Source organism: Trachemys scripta, chromosome 1 (genome assembly GCF_013100865.1).
Source record: "Trachemys scripta elegans isolate TJP31775 chromosome 1, CAS_Tse_1.0, whole genome shotgun sequence".
Classification (NCBI taxonomy): domain Eukaryota; kingdom Metazoa; phylum Chordata; order Testudines; family Emydidae; genus Trachemys; species Trachemys scripta.
In genome coordinates this window covers 73,276,876-73,298,623 of record NC_048298.1, presented here as the reverse complement: position 1 = coordinate 73,298,623, position 21,748 = coordinate 73,276,876, and positions in this window count along the sequence as shown.

Below are 21,748 nucleotides of genomic sequence, written 5' to 3'. Positions count from 1 at the left end.
AATAAAATATTTCTAATCAGGGAATACATAGTCAACCTGTAGAACAATCCACAGAAGGTAAATAAGATGACTTGCTTTTCTGCACTTGACAATCTACCAGAACAGTTACTTCAGAATAATTAATAAGCATTTGTGGACGTTCTAGAATAAGAGCACCCTTTTTCTGATTTAGAGTAATCCAGTTTGGAAGTGGAAGCCTCAATATAATTGTAGTAGTTTTCAGGTGCTTACTAGTAGCCAACTATCATTCTTTATTTGAAGTGCTCAGGAAAGGTGCCATAAGCAGCGCCATTGTGAGCCTGTGGAGTGTTAACAGCATCTCTCCTTCTGAGCAGACAGCATTAGCTCCAGATGCATTTTTTGCTTGGGGCAGCAAAAAACCTAGTGTTCACTGCAGCAGTATGGTGAGATCAGGAAGGGGGAGGGGGAATCCCCCCTCCTAATATGTGAGAGGAAGGAGAGCACTGGCTCAGTATGGCCTGTGTAGGGAATCCCTCCCATGAGGAAGGGGGGCAGGATCAGGTTACTGAGCAAGTGAGAGGAGGGGAAAACCTCCCAGCCAGCAAGGGAGGAGTGCAGACCCATGATCCCAGACGCATGGGAGGAAGGGGAGCCCTCCCGGTCTATAAGGAAGGGATGCCAGGCTGGCATGGTTCGGGGCTGTTGGGCTGCTCCCCAGGCAGATGAGGGGGTGGGGGAAACCAGGTGGGGACTCCTCTCCTCAAATGAGTAACAGAGATTGCTTCAGCAGCAATTCAAGTATTACAAGGTGCTGCAGGACAAGGAGAATAGGGAGATGTTGGGTTGTAAACAGGAGCCTCCCAACCATACTAGATGACTTGTTCAGTATGTCATCAGTTCATGCCAGTGTCCCCTGTGATTTACCACTTGAGCACCGGAGGAGAGGGGGTCAACACCTTGCACCATCCTGTCCCTTCCCAGTCCCATGGCTCTCCGTTAGGTGCAACTCCTCTCCTCAACTGAGTAACAGAGATTGTTTCAACAGTAATTCAGGTATTACAGGGTGCTTCAGGACAAGCAGTGCCAGAGTGGGGAAATGAGCTATATTTAGAACTCAGGAAGAAACAAATGAGATCAGAGATGGACACAGCCACTGCAGGTAGGTGTGAATTGCATCAGCATCAAGTGGTGGGTGAAGGCCAAGAGAATTCAGGGGACAGATGGTTGGGGAGAGCTTGGAGTTGCATCTAATGGGGAGCCATGGGGTTGGGAAGAGATAGGACAGTGCAAGGGTACTGGTGATGTTGTCCCCCTCTCCTATGCTCGAGTGGTAAATCACAGGGGACATTGGCATGACCCAGAGACATATTGACTGAGTCACCTAGCATGTCAGGGAGACTCCTGTTTACAATCCAGAATCTCCCTATTCCTAATTTAAGAATTCCCACAGGAGGGGCAGCCAGGTCAAACCTGAGTGGAACTGCAACCCCACATGCCAGGTCACAATGCCACTCACACAAATTTGGCTCAGTTGCCCCTCCATCATGTTGGAGGCGCTCTGCAGAGCATTCACTACACAGGAGATAAACCAGCATGCCGTGCCCAGAGGAACTGAGAATTATACACTTCTGCATGTAGAACAGATGAGGGGCAAGCTGCTCAGGAGTGATGTGGCTGCAGTTGCCTCCCCTGGGGACTAGAGACTGCCACACAAACACTTACAGTGACCTTCTTGCCAGCTCAGGTGTAGTAGCGTCCCACTCTCTTCTGCAGGGATGGCCAGGGCCTCCTGAAAATATTCATGGAGCACATAGTTTCTTTCCCTCTGCACTGTGTATGTGAGGGGCCGGAGGTATGGCATCCTGAACCAGGGACTGGACTATTCGACTGGACCTAACTGTCTCTAAACAACTTTCCCCTGCAGCCTTCTGGGGTTGCCACAGGAACTGCCAATTTATAAATGATCACTCTTCCTGCAGGCTTTCCAAAGCTCTCCATGCCAGCCTATCTCCAGTCCTCTCTCTAGGAAGCAGCCTCCTTCAGTCCTAGAGTAACAGCCGTGTTAGTCTGTATCCGCAAAAAGAAGAACAGGAGTACTTGTGGCACCTTAGAGACTAACAAATTTATTAGAGCATAAGCTTTCGTGGACTACAGTCCCGGAGAATGAACACACTCCCAAACAAAGAACACAAACAAAAGCCTTCCCCCCCCAAGATTTGAAAGTATTTTGTCCCCTTATTGGTCCTTTATGCATCCGAAGAAGTGGGCTGTAGTCCACGAAAGCTTATGCTCTAATAAATTTGTTAGTCTCTAAGGTGCCACAAGTACTCCTGTTCTTCTTCCTTCAGTCCTAGTGATTGCACTACCTATGGGCTATGGCAGCAAGCACAGGGGATCTCCCAGTACCTGATGCTGTTTCTGGAAAACCACCTCTCATTCCCTGAGAACAAGGCTTTAATTGGGGATCATCAGATCAAATCAGAGTGGGTCTTTGGGAATCATGTGTTACATGCAAATAGTTACCAGTTCAATTTGAGTAAGAAGATGCTAAAGAAAGCAGAGTGCTACGTTCACTGAACTTCACCAAGATCATATTTCTATATTCTTATGTAACAAAGTAATATAAGGAAACTTATATTGTGGATCTGTTAAGATAGGCTCATTAGCAAATTAAGTACCACAAAATCTACCTGAGATTAATTTGAAAATGTTGGTCAGTATGCTCAGGGGGAAATCTGCTGTTGCAGGGCCTGGGTCTGGAGCACCTGGGGTACACAGGCTTCTTACAGAAGTCAACAGTTTTACACAGCTGTTGCAAGATAATTTACAGCTATTACAGAAGCTGGGAGCTTTTCTTGCTGTAGAGGCTGGCAGGTGTAGTAACTATCAACTAGCATGGGCTCAGATTTGGAATGCTGGAGATAACCAGACAGTGCAGTCCTCAAGCAATGGGGTAAGAGTAATTAATATGGGGAGTTGGGTAGGTGACTAAAATACCCCCCACCTCCTGCCAGGGTATGTAAATATATGGGATAGGATCACTGTCCAGGGGATGTTGAGGGAGCCTCAAATCATTGTGGGTTCCATGGCAGTAAGCCAGGAGTATCAGTATGTGCGAATGTCAGCTCCCAGGGGAGTTCACTTTCTGCTTACTTCTAAACCTTATATATTCAGCTCTCAATACCTTAACATATTGTCATTGTTGCACAGACAAGGAAGACAAGGAGAAATCCAAATGATTTTGGGACTAGAACTTGGGAAATTTGGGAAGTCACTTTTTTATTTCAGTAAAGCAATGCCAATGGGATGTGCAATATCATGCCCAGCATGTGAAAAGTTCAGCACAGTGCTGCCCTGGGCAGTGGCACGGGAGTCTGGTTCACAGTGGGTGGTCCACAACTTGGATGAGCTCTGTGAAAACTATTTAGGAATGTGTAAGGGATTGACTTGATTATCAGGGCTAAGAAGGATTGAGGGCAGATCAAGGATTTGTTTGGTCTGAAATGTTGCAGACGAGGGCATGGCAGGGAGTCATGAAGCCTCCGCAGATTGATAAGGCCAGGAGGTATGTGAATAGGGAGATTGGTTACATCTGGACATATCATATTGAATTATTCAGGGAGGCCTGGGTGCGTGCACTTATCTGACTGGGGAGATGATATATTTTTTGTCAAATATTAAGGAAAGAATTGGTAAATATCTGGGAACATGGTGGGGAACGGGGGTAGGCAGCCAAGCTAATCACTGGCACCTTCTTGTGGCAGGTGTCCAGTGCAAGTACTCAGTATGGAAGACATACAATTATCAGATAAAATGGATTGGAAGGGAACTTAGAGAAAAACATCCCTTAAGGAAGCTGGAGAAGTTAGGTTCAGGACTCCTAATATCTGGTAAAGCAGGGAGCCAACCCCGCTTCCTTTTCAGACCCCTTAACCCCTATATGAGGGTAGAGCAGTGGGGGCCCAGCAATGGAATGACTGGGGCCAGGCAGGAAAAATCGAGGGCTGATGGCAGCCCCCCAAATAGGTAGAAATAATGATGACCTGCACTGTACAATTTATTGCCAGATATTCTCAGATATTTTAAGGTAAGTAGAGTTGCAGGCTAATTAAACAATGCCTGCTCTGGAGCACTCTTCATTCACAGATTTGGTACGGCATGAACAGCTGCTCTAAGCGTCCCAGCAATGCACCTCAGCATTGCACTGAACAGTCGGTCACCTGCACAGACAGGGTCCCCCTGGCCATTCATTCTGTGACCCCTCTGATAGTATCAGTAAGGGTGGGAAATTAGTGTCAGCTGAGATGGACTAGGGGATGTGAACCTTGTCCATTAGAAATAGGGCTGAGCCTCCCCACACAGCTGAAAGCTATTTACTTTTAATCACTTTCAACAGGGGCAATATTCAAAGCAATGACCTAGAGGGAAAGGCTGTTCATATCTGGTCCCCATTCTGATAACTATATTTCCAAACACGTGAAGAAATATCTCATTGTGTTAAGTGCACTAGCTGCCATTTGCAAATAATGAAGCTCATTCACTGACTCCCTGAAAGAAGAAAGAGCGTAAAGAAAATAATGGCATGTGAGGGGCACATGAAATCCCCCATCACACCATACTAATCCCCTGACTCTCTCCCAAGGGAGGTGTATAATCACCCTTTCTGGGATGATGATCAAGGACTTTTATGCAACAAAGTCAAAAAATGAACTTCCTGGAAAAATCTGAATCCTTTCCACACTGACATTGCTTCAGGCATGAAAATGTCTCTGCCATCCATGTCTATCCTGAGCTGCTCTTTGCATGGCCTCTATGTTGTTCAGTCCCATAAATTTTCCCTCTCTGACTAGTGTACAATGGAGAGATTCTTGCAGTTGGTTCATTTTGCATGTTCGTCTAATTGTCCAATGGCAATGCCTTCATGGCAGACACCACAACAGACACTTTGGCTTCATTCTTCGCACTTGTCCCAGATATTTCCATCTTTTCTAGCTAACTTGGGAGATAAGGGGTTGCTGAACCCTGGCAAATCTCAGCATTTGTTATAAATTCATTTTATTTAATACCCAATGTTTTTCTAAGGGATTTAATGCATGTAGAAAATCCCATAGTAATGTTCCATACATGTTTATTCTACTCCCTCGTGAAAATCAAAGATTTTTAGTATGAAAAACTATTTTCCTTGGCTGTAAACCTCTGTCTCTAAACTGGACACCGGGACAACAATCTTTCTGAGATCCCTTGTAGACAGATTTCATTTTACATTTAATTTTCTCTCTCTTTCCTGTATGCAGTATATTTTCTCTGTGTGCGGTGTGCACATTTCTTCTTGCTCTATATCTATTACTTAGGGACGCAATGGCAGCCTTGTTGTTTGGAGCTTACATTTTTGTGGGATTACACTCAGTGAAATAAAACAGATCCAAATTAAGTGGAAATATAGGACTGTGTGCAAACAGATCCTTGAGATATTATATCAACAATCTAGAAAGCAGAGCATCCTTCTAAAGATCTATTACTGTAGTTTGGGGCTCACATTGTGGGAATGACTGAATGCTCTAAAAGCATTTAGTCTAGTTCAGATGTTTATTTTAAAATGTAAAATGTTCTGAAAGAGTTTATTTTTTCAAATCAAATGTTTAATTTAAGTAAGCATAGGCAAGTATTATAATAGTAACTTCAAGGAAAGTCAAATCACTGAACTTTAGTTTCAAGTGAAATAGAGGTCAATAGAGTATATCTGGTAACACTTTAAGTTCCCTTAATACAGTAACAACATTATTACACATGGAAATAATCAAGGACGATGATTTACAGTGAATGAAAAGGGTCAAAATCTATTTTCAGGTTTTGAAATTCTGTGACTGAACTTCTACCTGGTAGAGTTAGCCTATTTTCTGGGATTCCGTGAGTGTTTTCTATTTGCTTATTATTACATATCTCTGTTAACAAAGAGGAAGACAGACACAGAGTGGGAGCTGTTTACATCTTCAAAAATTCCTACATGAATATAGAAGATGTATTCAGATTGTTAAAAATACCAGTCCCCTTCCCCCTTTTCCTGGCCCCTTCTTGCTGTGGCATATGGAAAGCATAAGATTATTACCACGTTTGCAGTTCTAACATAATGTCTGCAGCATTGAGGACATATGGACACGTTGCTCTCTGTCCCACCATCGCACTGTACCTAGTCTATTCTATACCATATGCAGCCAGTCGGTAACAGGAAGGTAAACTTCTGTGGCAGAGACTACACGATAGTGCCACCACTGGACTGGAGGACTAATGCCATAAATGGCAGCACAGCAAAAACAAAAAAAAACAAAAACCAAAACATTTAAATTATCATTCCTGATATCTCGGATGCCTCATGACAAACAAGTTGAAACCAAATTATCAAAGTGCAAAAAAGAAGTGTAATCAGTCAACAAACCACATTGCCTGGATTGTCTATAGGAAGTATAAACCACATTATCCGTCTGCAGCAAGTGAATACAAACCCTACACTGTCCCTGTGCTTGGGAAATTTCCCTTTGGGCTGCTCCTCCACTTTTACGGTCCAGAATCCAGGGTTTGGAGTGTGGGAGAGTGCAGGATGTATCCTAGAATCGAATATGGGTGGGAAATAGTGGGTCAATTTGGGAAGAGTGAGAGCTTTTGTGTCGCCTCAGTAGTGAGGATTATTGTTGTCAGTATAAAAAGATACATGTACATGAAAATGCGTCTTCCCTAACGCTACTGTTGTGAAACCTGTCATAGACACACATACTGTCCTTTATGTATTAGCTTTGGCAACATCCTTATGTCTTGTCATGCAAACGCAATAAATATTCAGATTGAAAGTGAATTGGCTAGGCATATATACCCACTATCCCCTTCTTTCCGGATCTTTCTATAGAAAAGACAGTCCATTATTCTCCAAAGCAGGTGACAGTGTCATCTTGCTGCATGATAACTCCTGGTCCCACTGGGAAGAAAAAGGAGGTCCCAATTTCCAGGAGAAGATGACAGGCCAGGCCATAAGCCGAGCTTGCTACGTGGGACACTGCACCCCCCTTCGGGCTAGCATGAAGACAGAAGGCCAGATTCTGATCTCAGATACATGTTGAACATCCATGATAGAACCACTGAAGTCAGTGGAGTCACTTGAGATTACAACATTTTAACTGAGATCAGAATCCTTCTGGCAGTCCATGGTTGTGCAAAATGCAGGTAATAGCCCAGGAGAATATATGTGAATCCTCCAACAGCCATGTCTGAATTTGTGTGTGGTGCTCTGGTCTGGCTTTCTATAACAAGTGAAAGCAAAGAATTAATGCATGATAGCAACTGTATTTCAGGGCAACTTCCATATCCTTTATAGTGTGCTTGAAGGAATGCTACGGCATGACAATATAGATGAGGATCAACAGCTGGCATGTGTCACATTTAAAAATTTCTGAAAAAGCTACAGTTCAAGAATAAGTACTTTTCAATCTACATAGGAAAAGGTGAAATAGTTTTGTGAAATGTAAGCTTGTTGGAGCTGTCATAACAGTGTGTCTCCTTTGATACACGTTAACTGGAACTCAATCTGTGTCCATCTTTCCATATGCACAGAATAATCCTATATTATTTTACTTATGTGTTTGGTCATTCTTCATTCATTAGATCAAGGTGTTTCATAATCTTGATAAAACATGTTGGTAAATATCCTAATTAATAGTGACTAAACATTAAATGCAACTGGGGAACAACAATTCCATTCCACAGTACATTTTGGAATTTGTTTTCATTCTCCATTAGAACAAAACCAAAATCTTTCATGTGGTTTTGTGAAAATGGAACTCTGTGTGTGTGCACACATCACACACTATCGGTTGTTGGGGCATTGGCAATGCAGGGTCAAGTCCCTGCTCTACCTGATACAAAGCAGACTTTTTCATCCCACATCACTCCAAATCAGGAAGAGCAGGGAATTCAAGTTGGGTTGCCCACAGTCCACTCAGTATCCTAACCAGCAAGCTATAGAGTCTCTTTTACCTTTTACATCCCTCTCAAAATCTCCTCCACCCCACAAAAAGACATATTTGATGATGTCTGCACCGAAATATTTTGGCGTTGACAGAACAGCATAGTTTGCTGAAATTTCAGATGTTCCAACCACCTATATATGCGGCTTTATTTTGCAGCTACTCAATAGGTAAGATACAGTTATTTTTAAAATTTATTTCAAAAACCAAAAACAACTTAGGTCTTGTCTGAACCTCAGTTATAACCATGTTAAGTAATCTAGTTACAACATGGTTATGTCCTAACCATGCTTTATCACAGTTTGGTTTTGCCTTTGTACATCAGGCCAAATGGTTTTAATATGATTGTTGTGAGTGCTAACTATTCAAGTAGAGTGCCTTAACATAGTTATAATACTATTGCATTGTAGCTGAATCCCCTAACACATATGGTTGCAACTGTACTGTAGACAAGACCTCATTGTGGAAAAACATAATGTTTAAGGTTTTCATAAATAAATAGGAAAATAAATCCACATAGGGTTTCCAAAAACAAATGTGTGGAAATGAGCTAAATATTAGTGTCCTTTCACTTCTTGTGCTAGTTGTAGAAATCATAGAAAGAAAAGTGGAAGCCTGTGAAAATTAGTGAAATCAGATTAGCCTCTCAGTAACACTATGATATTAATCTGAGGTTAATGCTGACAATAACTTTTCATCACTGCATTATGACAAAAGGAGCTAAGATTCAGTTGCATTGTTCACCCCTTAATAACCATTTTACTGACCTTCTGTAGTTGCACTAAAGCTGAACCAGTCTCTGGTTCACATCCCAGGCAGGTTAACAGGGCTTCAGACATTATTTAGCACTAAGTTTTCGGACTATCATAAATTTAAAAAATAGCTCTCTGCTGACAGTTTAATGGTCAGATAAGCAAGGAGTTAACTCACTTTTAACATCTAAACCTTTTGACCTTTATTTGAGGGCTATAACAATGAAATTTCACCACAAATTTATTTGATGTGTCTTTTGAATTTGTACATGCGGCAATGTCTAAAACAGCTGTGTATGTTTACATTACAGATCTTTCAAAATATTTTCCTTATCTCTATCTTTCAAATGGCTCTTAGGAGAGTGGTAAGGTGAGCAAAGAAATTCTACCTCTTCTCTTTTTCTGTAAGTCAGACTTCAAATTCACTTTATACATCATCTGAAGGGAGAGGAACTCCAGGAAGTTAAAGCTTTAGCTTTGCCTTTGGCTGTTGTCAGGAGGTTGTTGTTGTTGTTATTCATTTATTATTATTTTATTTTAAATGTGTGTCAGACTTAAAACTATTCACCAGACATCAGCAGCAGAGTCAAAGAATTAAATCATTCCATTCATGAGGCAGAAATGTCAGCCCCCAATCATATGGATACTCTTCCCTTAGCCTTGTAAACATTTTAATCGGCTCTTTTCCAATAAAAATGCATTACCCTCTTGCCTTTGTTGTACTATATGAAGGTCAGGGAGAAAACTGCAATGTCAATATAACACTGTCAATATCAACAGGGAATAAATCAGCTTTTCTATTATAAGTGAAGTCTCTATTTCCATTTATGCTTTTTCTTTGCTTCTTTATCCTATAATATTTTGCTTAACAAATCTTCCTTCATTATTTTTAGTGGTTCCCGAAAACATTTGCTGACTTACTTTCATGTCATAGTGTAAGTTGCAGAAAGGTGAAAATTTTGAGCAATACTTAGATGATCTCAGAGCTTTGGTGGAAAAAATATGTGGGAAAGAGTGGTGTGGTGCATGATCCATGATCAATATTCTATATTTTGGCCACTAAAAGAAATGAAAATCTACAGGAAACACTGCAGAAATATGTGACCTGATTCATCATTTTGTTACTCCAATTAAAATCAATGGAATTACCCAGTGTAAAACTGCAGTAGTGGTGAAGCAGGTCTAAAATGTTCAACATATGATAATCTACCAGTATTTTTTAGTAAATGGAAGCTCAGTCATCCCCTCTGTTCCTAAAATATGCTTAAATGGTGATACTAAAATGAAAATATATCAAACCTAAAAGCCCTTCCAGAAACATGCAGAATTATTCAGCTGTCCATTGTTCTCCCACCTATTTTACAATAGAAGATATTATTGTAACAGGGGTGGGCAAATCAAACAAGAACCAACCTAAAAGTTCATGGCAAACTCTAACAGGATCCAAACTGAAGTTCTGGTGACATTTTTAGAAAGTTCTTATAACTTATAAAGAATATTTTTCAGCGGTTTGTGCATCTGTTCTGCGTACTTTAGTACAGGGGTTCTCAGACTTCATTGCACCGCGACCCCCTTCTGACAACAAAACTTACTACATGACCCCAGGAGAAGGGACTAAAGCCTAAGCCTGCCCGAGCACCACCGCCCTGGTGGTGGTGGTGGGGGGGGGGAACCAAAGACTGAGCCCCACCGACCAGGGCGGGGAAGCCAAAGCCAAAGCCCAAGGGCTTCACCCCCAGGCAGGGGGCCTGTAACAGGCTTCGACTTCGGCCCCAGGCGGTGGGGCTCAAGCTTTGACTTTGGTCCTGAGCAGTAGGGGCTCGGGCTTCGGCTTTGGCCTGGGCCCCAGCAAGTCTAAGCCAGCCATGGTGACCCACTTTAAGGTCCCAACCCCCAGTTTGAAAACTGCTGCTTTAGTATATTGCTTTGTCAGAGCTGAAAGTATTTCTGCCTCTGTCAGAAGCAAGAAATACTGGAAATCTCACGAGATCCTTATTTTGTGAGCTTTCCATTCCAATTCTGTAGACTCAGAGTAAAGACTCAGATAAGTATCCAAAAGGTTGTGTGCTTTAATCATACTGCAGTAAGGGCCAAATATCATATTCTCTGTAGAAACAGTGTCTGGAAAGAGACTGGGGCCCTGGGGAGAAGCTTGCAGGTACTCAGATTAAGAATAAAGGCCTGCAAACCCTCGCAGGGGGTTACAGAACACTTAGGTACAGAACACTCCTCCCTAAGCCTCTCCCTGTTTTTATTTATAGCAGACAGCCTCCAACTAAGGATGACCTTATCTGAAAATACACATCAGATGCCACATCATTACTGACAAGATAGTGAAATAAGAAAAATCTCACAGGAGCCAGGTCAGCAAAATCTCACAAATCCTGGGCCCTCCATATGTGTCTGTGGACTGACCTTCTCCTGTGACAGCATGTTCCCCTGGATGCCCCCACTATGCTTGGACTCTCGCTGTCTTCCACAGAGAAAGGACAGATCAGAAGTTCATATTGCTCCTGTCAGCATTAACGTATGCCTGGGGTGAGAAGAAAAAAACAAAACAAACCATCATTCCCACACAGAGGAAATTCCAACACAGAGTGACTGGAGACCATTCCATATTTACCGCCATGAATAGTCCCATTGAAATCAATGAGATGACATGTGGTTTAAAGTACTACTCAGTAAGGGTAAGGACACCAGAACCTGGCCCTTTAGTGTTATTTGCTCTCTACCATGCCTCAGAGTTCAGTAGCTAAGACCCAGCTATTTCAAAGCTTCCTATGCTGACCATTTACTTCTAGAACTTTTAAATAATGAATAATCATATTTGTGAGCATATAATCTTTTTAGAATTCATTTCTATTTGTCTGTAATACTTACGCACATCCTCCATTCTAATAGCATTCTCAGCAATTTCTCCATCACATATCTCACAACGCTTATAACTCTGACTATTTAGCACATATAATAAAACTACGAGGAGTCCTTGTGGCACCTTAGAGACTAGCAAATTTATTTGGGCATAAGCTTTCGTGGGCTAGAACCCACAAAACTAGTTTGTCATCTTACATTTGGCCTGAGTATTTCAACTGATATGGTGGGGACTAGAATTGACATTGCAATCACCTCGCTAATTTAAAATATACTAATTAGATATTTAAAATAAAATAATTGAAAGACAAACTGAAACTCTCCTGAAGGAAGCACTGCTCCTGTCACTGCATGGTTGTTGTTTTTTGTTTGTTTGTTTGTTTGTTTTGTTTTCATCTTCTTCTCACACCCCAATATTCACCTTCTCTTGTTGGGTAACATTTTTCACTCCAAGGGGGCTGAAGGGAGACAACTCACTCAGGGCTGCTCAGCCCTGGCACAAATTAGAGTTGCACAGCGACAGCCCAAACTTGTACCACTGGAGATTCAGGCGTAGCAGAGCTTTGTTGTGCCATGCCCGCTTCCCTTCTACTCCCAGGAATGCCCAAGACAAGGATGCTATGCATCCGAAGAAGTGAGGTTTTTACTCACGAAAGCTTATGCCCAAATAAATCTGTTAGTCTTTAAGGTGCCACCAGACTCTTTGTTGTTTTTGTAGATACAGACTAACACGGCTACCCCCTGATACTTGACAAGACAAGCCCTGTCCTTCCTCTTATGCTGGGGATTGGAAGGGCAGCTGGCACAGGAAAGGGAAAGAGACACTTCTACAAATTTTATGCTAGAAGAGAGTTCCCTGCAGACAGGGATTAACCAGAGCTGTCAGGTCGCTTTGCACCACTTACAGCCTATCTTTGTCTTTATTTTATTTTCAGCTAGTCACTGATCCTGCAAACAGAAATACATGCATGAACTGTTATTCCCATGTACCTATAGGTGATAAAACTGTCTGCTAATATGAGTGCCAAGTCATTTCCTAGAGTATTCACCAACCTTACCAACATTGTTATAGGCTGGTTACCAGAAAATTATACACATCTGGAAGGTCAGCACAACAGACTGACTTATGAAGATTGAATTATTACTAGCCACCTGGCCAGGATGAATAATGTACTCTTCCTGTATTCTTAGCTGCAGTTTTAAAGGTGACTATTCAGCAAGTACCAAGTCTCACACAATTTTAGCAGTTATTGAATATTTATTGTAGGAAATGACTTTTTTTCTTCTACCAAAATAAAAAGAAAATTCATGTGAAAATGAGCCGTTTTTATTTCTTAGTAGTATCTCGTTGCTCAATACCGAAAAAACACACATGCAATCATCATACAACAAAATAACCACAGGCGAGCGATCTCATTCAGTTCAACAAATGGTAAGGCATCCTGGAAAAGATAGGATGGGGCATCACTTCAGTCAGAATTACCAGGAGGAATTTTGGCTAATTCAGCCATTACTCCTGCCAGACAGGATACATTGATACAGCAGCTACACAGCCCCGCCAGGGGAGGAACTGGATCACAGAAACGATTGCCTACGATCTGTGGCACTAGCACCATTTGAATGTTATGCATGGTACGTGCCATTGGCAAGAACAGAGCTCGCCCCACAGCAGCATCAAAAAGAAGCAGTGCTGGCTCCCCCACTGTGCACTCAGGTATGGCCCTTGGCCCTCTGTCATGAGGAGGAGGAAGCAGGTCTAAAATTGAGTGAGAGGTGTTGCAACCTGGTGGAAGGGAGTCGCAGTGCTGCTCACTGAAGTTTGGCTTCACCCCTTCATCTCCTGGCATGATGGAGGGGCTGCAGTACAAAGACTGAGTGGGCAATGGGAAGCCCAGCATTCTTCTCCTCGCCATTGCCCGAGGCTGGCTTCTGCACCAGGGCTCCTGCCTGGGGGCCTGACATGCCTCACCCCACTTCCAGCAGCCCATGTACAGTCTGCTCTGCCCTCAGGATTGGGTCAGCAATAGCCTCAAGACTGCTACAAGGAAGGGGAGCTGCAGTGAATGCCCAGACAGAGAAGCCAGCCGGAAGCCGTAGATGGAGGCAGTTACAAGGGAGTTTTGTCTTAGACCCAGTAATGGTTCTTGGTGGGTGGCTCTATTTTGCTGTCTTGCTTATAGGCAGGTAAACCTCCAGGAATTTTTCACACAGCACACACAATGCACAGTGTTTCCAGAGGTTCCGACTCAGAATTTCTTCTCCATTTTGTTGGAGAAGAAACTCTGGGCCAGAATCTCTGGAGGTATCATGCATTGTGCATGCCATGTGAAAAATGTCTGGGGGCTCCCCTGCCTATGAGGGCCTAGTCCAAAACCCATCAAAATCAATGGTACTTTTTCCATTGACTTCTGGGGGCTTTGGATCAGGCTTTTCCCCATCTGTGAAATAAGGAAAATTTAATAATACTTATCTAACTCACTGGTGAAATGAGAGGATTATTGAATATTTGGAAAGTATTTTGAGATCTCTGGCTGTCAGGTACTACAGAACTGCAAAATATTATTGTTTCTGCAAGTTACCTTCCTCTTTGGGTCCCTTTGATTTCAAAGGGAATGCTTGTTGGCTTAAAGTTAGAGACATGTTAAGTACTCTTATTAATGGAGGCCATTCTCTGCTGGGTTTTTTTTCTACTTTCTCCTTATATCCACCTTTATTACTGAACTGGAGCCCATAAATGCGCATTTTTGGCAGTACAATACTGATGTTGCATAGATTAAATGAGAGTTGTGTAATGCGTCTCTTTCAATTAAATTACAAGGAAACTTCAGACCCTGAGGGTTAGCACATTTTTGCTCTCGAACAAGAGTCCTTTCATGTTCAACAGTTTCTGAAGGTGAAGTGGGTTTCAAAACAATGACCTTTACCATGATGTTTGTCTTTTACTGAATCCCATGTAAACCTGTTGCTAAGACATACTTGTTGAAGGATAATGATAGATGTCACTGAAATACCAAATGCATCAAGTAAAAATGTCAAATAGGTACTGGAAATGCTTTTCTGTATTCTGGGCAATGGACTGGCTGTCAGCATATCTAAGAAATGGGCAACATATTGGTGAATCAAGGCCTGTTATTAATGATGGAGCAAAGGGGAAAAAGAGAGATTTGCAAGAAGGCAATGACTGAAATGTAAAGTAACAACTCTGTATGCCCATGCTGTCTTTTTGTTTTTTTATATAAAGATCATTTTAAGTAAATATAGCTACAAACTAGGCATTGCAGAAACAGTAACAGTGCAAGAGTGCCTGTAATGTCCTATCAAAGTATTTCAGTCAGGATTCCTAGTATCAGAATCTCCTTTTCCTTCTAACATTCAACAAGCTGTTTCCCATTTTCAGAAGGGAAAACACTGAGGATTGCTCTACCAGTCTAATCTTCACATCATCTCCATCAGTAATGTCTGAAAGCAAAATGGAGACACACACTCAGATTTCAGTGGCAATAAGTGCCATAGAAATGTTTACAAATAAGATAGCAAGAATAAAATTGTCAGTTTTTAACTTTGATTACTTTGAATACTAAAACTAAATTGGTCCCATTCTTCATTGCCTTAAGATTCCATTATGCCTAATATTTCTAACTATAAATCAGGTTAACCTTACTAAGAAACAAGGTAACATAAATGACTACAAATAAATAAGCTTGATGTTTGTATAGGTAGTGGAATAAAAATTCTGTAAGTATAAAATTGAATATCTTTAATAAAATGGATCTAGACTAAAAGTTACCATTAATTTTGATTATTGTTCAAATTGATATGTTCAAATTCACTGAGGCCATTTAATTAATCAGAGAGATGCTACATTTTATTTTATTAATATTTTAGTATTAATTTGCTATTACAGCAATACAGTTGAATTTTCAAAATAAACACTATTGCTATTTAAAATTAAAAAATGAAAACCAAGATATCTGCAAACAGTAACACCAGCGTTTACTGCTGAATTTCCAGTTTAATATATATGGAGCTAGATCTTCAGCTGTACCAGATAGTGCATGGTGCAGTTGCGGCAGAGGCAGGAAAAGACAGCTTTATGTTTTATGGCGATCAATTCTACTCCTCCTGAGACAACAGGCTTAGGGTCACTCTAAGTTGTGTCTGGCTCTTCATAGTTCCTGGGGGCTATTCAAACTACTGTGGAGTGGTGCAGAGTGCAGTTCCAACCACACTCATTTCTCCTATGTCAAAAACATAAGAATGGCCATACAGGTCAGACCAATTATCCATCTAACCCAGTATCCTGTTTCCAATAGTGGCTGGTTTGCTTCATACCGAATGATCAGAAAAAAGCTATCAAGTGATCCATTGCTGTTGTCCAGTCCCAGAGGTTTAGGGACACCATAAGCATGGGGTTGTTTCCCTGATTACCTTGGCTCACTGTTTACCCCTTTTTCCAGATCGTTTGGGAATATGTTGAACATCACTGGTCCTAGTACAGATCCTTGGAGGACTTCACTATTTACCCCTCTCAATTTTGAAAACTGACCATTTATTTCTACCCTTTGTTTCTTATCTTTTAACCAGTTACTCATCCATGAGAGGATGTTCCCTCTTATCCCATGATTCCCTTATTGCTTAGTAGCCTTTTGTGAGGGACCCTGTCAAAGACTTTCTGAAAGAGTCCAAGTACACTTTATCAACTGGATCACACTTGTGATCATGAGTATGAACAACCTCAAAGAATTCTAATAGATTAGTGAGGCACAATTTCCCTTTACAAAAGTTGTGTTGATTCTTCCCCAACATATTGTGTTCATCTATGTGTCTGACAATTGTGTTCTTTACCATAGTTTCCAACCAATATGTCTGGCACTGCAGCTAGGCTTAATTAGTGTGTAATTGCCAGGTTTGCCTCTGCAGCCTTTTTTAAATAGCAGCATTATATTAGCTACCCTTCATTCATCTGGCACATCGGATCTTTTATACAATAGATTACATACCACAGTTAGTCACTCTATCATTTCATATTGGAGTTCCTTCAGCACTCTTGGGTGAATACCATCTAGTCCTGGTGACTTAGTACTGTATAATTTATCAATTTGTTCCAAAAGCTCTTCTATTGACACCTCAAACTGGGACAGTTCCTCAGATTTGTCACACAGAAACAATGGGTCAATTGTGAGAATCTCTTTCTCATCCTCTGCAGTGAAGACCCATGCAAAGAATTAATGTATTGCAGTGTTTTATGATAGACATAAACCAGCATGACCAAAGCAGAAACAAATGGATTCTTCTCAGTCTTCATCCCATACCCTATCCCCAATTTCTTACACACACCTCTCCATTCTCTTCTCCTCACACAAACACACTCTTCCTCCAGACCAACCTGCAACATAATCAGCTTATTTTTTTCTAATTGAAAGAGGAGGAAATAAATTTGGCTTTAGCCACAATGCAAGTGCAGCCACTTTACAAAGAAAGAGTCTTAGAGCTATTTATGCCATCTATGTCAATGCCAAAAATAAGTTCAACATGATGAATATTTGTCCAGTGACTATAAAAGGAATTAATAATGATTTACACGTATAAAAAGAAAAAAATATTGCCAGTAGACAACAAATTAACACTAATTATTAATTCCCTTGGCATTTTGTGTAATTACATTAATCATGGCAAGTTCATTTGGTTTTAGTCCAAATGTAATATAGCATGTAATTCAATAAACACTCCCACCTAATTAGTATTAATGAATGTCCAAAGTATTGCCCATAGGCTGCACAATAACTATGGTGGGGAGACTTTGCTTACAAAAGAGCTCTCCCAAGGCAGTGCCTTGTATACATGAGTCAGTAAGGTAATGTTAAAGATAGTGGGAATTCATACAGAGCTGTTGGGGTTTTAAATGGAATTTATACCCATCTTTGGGCAGGCAATATGATGGATGGAGTGATAATTTGTTTAGTAATGTCCAATGTATGACATCATCACTCTGCACATAAAGAAGACAGAAGAAATATGTGAATCTCTAATAAGAATGATGGAGTGGGGAAGTAAATGTTTTGAAACAGGGAGAAAAAAGAACCTGGATACACTCAGACTACAGAAGGGGATAAAGAAGAAATATTGTTTTTAAAAAGGTATGTAAAAGGATATATATAAAACTGAAACCAGATTCTTAAGAAAATAAAACATCAGTTTACTACAGGAAACTCACAAGGGACATCAGACGCAGCAATGCCTACAGCAACTCCTTCAAAAACAAATACTCCTGGAGACAGAGGAGTATAAAGACAAGATGTACCATCTCCCTGTATTAGAAAATATGTATTCTCTACAAAAAAGTCATTTCATTTTCTTTTGTTATGCCACTTCATGGGTAGCAAACCAAAGCATGTTTTGAGGCCCAGCTAAAATAATCTCTTTCTTTTCTACCCTCTTGCTTGGAAGCTACATTTCTCTGTTTCCAGTGCACTTGTTTCTTCTTCATACTGTGCTGTATTAGCATGCCTATCCATGCTAGAAAATGAGATGCTTTGTGGACATGTTGTTAACATTATATATACATCTAATCAATGGGAACCAGGGAAAAAAAAGTGAGCATGCTGGAGACCCTCCTTACAGACTTCTAGTGTGTCATTTGTGTTAGGCAATGCAGATTAATGGTAACAAAACCCATAAGGTTCTGATTTTCCTCTCGAAGTTCCAGACCCAATCCTAATAATTGAATTAACTAAAACAGTGGCGTGGTGGACCTTTAGAATAACTGCATGCCCTTGAAATGATAATGGGTGGCTCCTTGATGTCATCTTTCTTTGTTTTGTCCTCACCAGTCACTGTGCTGTTCAGATGTTCTGAAGCAGATGAAGTGGAGAAAAGATACCTAGAGGGCCATTGGCAAGAACTCTCAGGTTGAAATGGACTGAATAGAGGAGAGAAGCCCAACCTCATTACACAGAAGGACCATATAAACCTAAGCACAAACTTTTGTGGGTCAAACAGATGTTCCATATTTTAATAAGATTTTAAGTCACCTGTATTGATTTATATTTTAAGTTCAGCTTGTTTCATATGTGTTTCTATGTACAGTTTTGTCTATTTACACACTTGTGTAAATGAAAATGATGTAAACACGATGACAAAACGCTAATGTATCAGCTGTTCGTATATTGTGTTGAAGCAGGCTGTGGGTCTTATGACATGCTCTGGTGGCCTATGTATGGCCCACAGACCATAGATTGGGCACACCTGAAATATAGTATAGAGACTTTTGGAGATCTTATGCCTTGGATTTACAGGAGGCAAGGAAAAGTTTCTTTACCCCTACCAGAAGCCCTGATCAATGGAATTTCTCCAGAGAGATTGGTGATCCAGTGACAGAGCCAAGTGTTTCTTGACACGAGCAGTTCTCAAGTTACTTTGTAAGTAATGTTAATCATATCTGGAATGAGCTATCTGCTTCTGTGGTGATGGAATCTGTTCTTGGTCTGAAAGTATCCCCAGCAGGCATATGGTCCCTTTGGCATTCTAGCTTATTCCAGTACTAGTACTGGGACAGAAAACCAGGGAACTGCAAACCACCCTCTCACTCTCTTGCACCTTGGGCATAGTAGAGAACATGGTCCTTAAACTTATAGATAGCTAAAAAAAACATGAATTTGATTCTTTGTTTACATAAATAATTGTGAATGAGGAGTAACCCAATGGAATTACAACACTGATGTATCCGAGAAGAGAATCTGATCTCACATGTCATATAACAGAGCCCAGATCACCAAACAATGAAATCTTAATTAATCCTTTGTTATTATAGAATACAAGGGATTAATTCTGATTTCAAAGTTGTTAGCTCTACCACTCATTTAAGTATCATATTGTACAGATCATGACCCAATTATAATGCTTTCTTCACTACAAGCAACTCGTAACATTAATTTTAATGAATTTCTATCCCTTTAAAGTTTTTGGTTCAAGAACCGTGTCTGAATGGGGGTGGAATGTTATGATGCTTAGCCTCTACAGTTTATCATTATAGAAAGCATTAGACTTTTTATTTAATGTTTGTAGGAAGAAAATGAAGTTGCATACATCATTGGCTGCGTAGTTATTATCCTGTGATCTGTCATCAGCCTATACCATTTTCAGTTGAAATTTATTTTAGGCAGCCTATCATACTTAATTGGCATAGTCTGTAAAATAGGCTTTGATAAATAAATATCTATAAATTGTAATGCAATAAGAAGTTTCTCAGAATATTCAACCAGCCAACCATGTAAAAACAGCATACCTTAAAACCTATTCCTGTAATTGACATAATCTTGAACTGTAATACGAAGAAAGTAAATAAGACAAAGTCATGTGTTTTTCATGTTCCATATGTAAAGAGGCTTGGGAGAACATGGTGAGATAATAAGACAAATAAAATAGGACATGACGAGGATGAAACAATATTTTCAAGTGTATTAAAAACAAGGGATGGTAAAAAGACAAATGATATTCAAAGCAATGGTTAAGTTAAAAACACAATGTTTTCTGAGGGATCGATTGTGTGGTTATGCATAGCCTCCATTGGGGACAGTGTCAAGCAGGCCGTGTACCAGGTTGTGGGTAGGCTGCAGCCTAGATAGATTCCTAGTGAACCATGCTGCTTGTGGATGGACTGTGCCACCCTGACTTCCCCTGATATGAAATGGCTGTGCAGCATCTCCATTGTAGATCATTGACTTGAAGGAACCTTCTGGCACATGATGTGTCACAGACTATACAACTACACAAGGTAGTAAGAACTATCCTTGCACGCTTACTGCCCTAACTTTGTGGGAGTAAGTGGAACTACTCACCCAGCTACTCTTAAGAGCAGATGGGCATAGAATGAGGGAAGGAGTCTTGGCTCAACCTCACATTTGCTGAACCACGATTGGGGATGGTAAGTCACTGCTGGTATAGGCAAGCAGTAAACTGTTGTCTGCTTGGAGCAAATGGGGTGGGGATGGCAGATGAGCTATGTCTCAGAGGAGCATTTCAGTCCTCATGCCTCCTGATCTGGATTGATACAGTTGGTTTATGCTTCAACCCTTGCTCAGGACTCAACCTAAAATATGAATTTATCCCTCATATTTCATCTTTACTAAGCTCCATTTTCATACTTGCATTCATAACATGAACTTAGTTTTAATATGAATCATCTGAAACTAAGACACTTATTTCAGCTTTGCTTATAGTGAAGCATAATTTACTTCACCTATACTGTCCACAGTCACATTATATCATGTAGACTGAGGTGAGATATTATTTGTCAGCTTATAAAAAAGTTTCCAGATGTACAATGATCCACTATTTTTCCCTCCCCTTTTCCAAATGACTGTCATGCTCTTGACTGTTGTCCAGAACCCAGTAGTAATGAGCATTATTTTTATGCTTATGCACCAATTTGTAGCAATAGTGCAGAGCAGGTTTCTTGCCTACTATTTACGCCTTGTGTTATTCTGTCAACAGGTAATCTTTAAGCCTCTCTTTCACAAAGGCACAACGATCCTCTGAGTACTATGAAAACAAAGCAATTTGATTTCTATTTAGTGTTGCTAGGATATAGGTAGCATTGAAGATTATATTGGCATAGCATGATAATCATTTTCTAAAGCAATTTCAGTGGTGTCAATGTTTTATTTTGTCAACCACTTTATTTACTGATGTTTAAGAAAAACTGATAAGGTTGAATATGAAAGACCTCTCCAAAGGTAAGCTCATTGAATAGGAGAAAACTATGGAAGATAATTTCTATCACTGCTTTCTTTCTGATTTTCACTGTTATTGACTAAACATAGATTGTTAAGAGTATTTACAACGATGCCTTTATGATTCATGAAAGACAGAATGAATCTCAGAAATTCATAGACTTAAGTGGATGATCATTGTATATTCTTAATCAGTTCTGTTCATAGTGGATTCTCTCTGAACATGTTTCACAGGAATGACATTTTTTATTATTTTCCTATTGAAAGCTTAATAATAATTGACAAGAGAAACCCCATATATTGTGATTTGATGTAGTTTTTATTTGAAAAAAGGTTATTGCCGTGAATAATAATTGCTATTAGAGATAAGGAATGCTGAGCCAGTTAGGTTTGCTCAAACCTCAATCCAAATTGAAGAGAT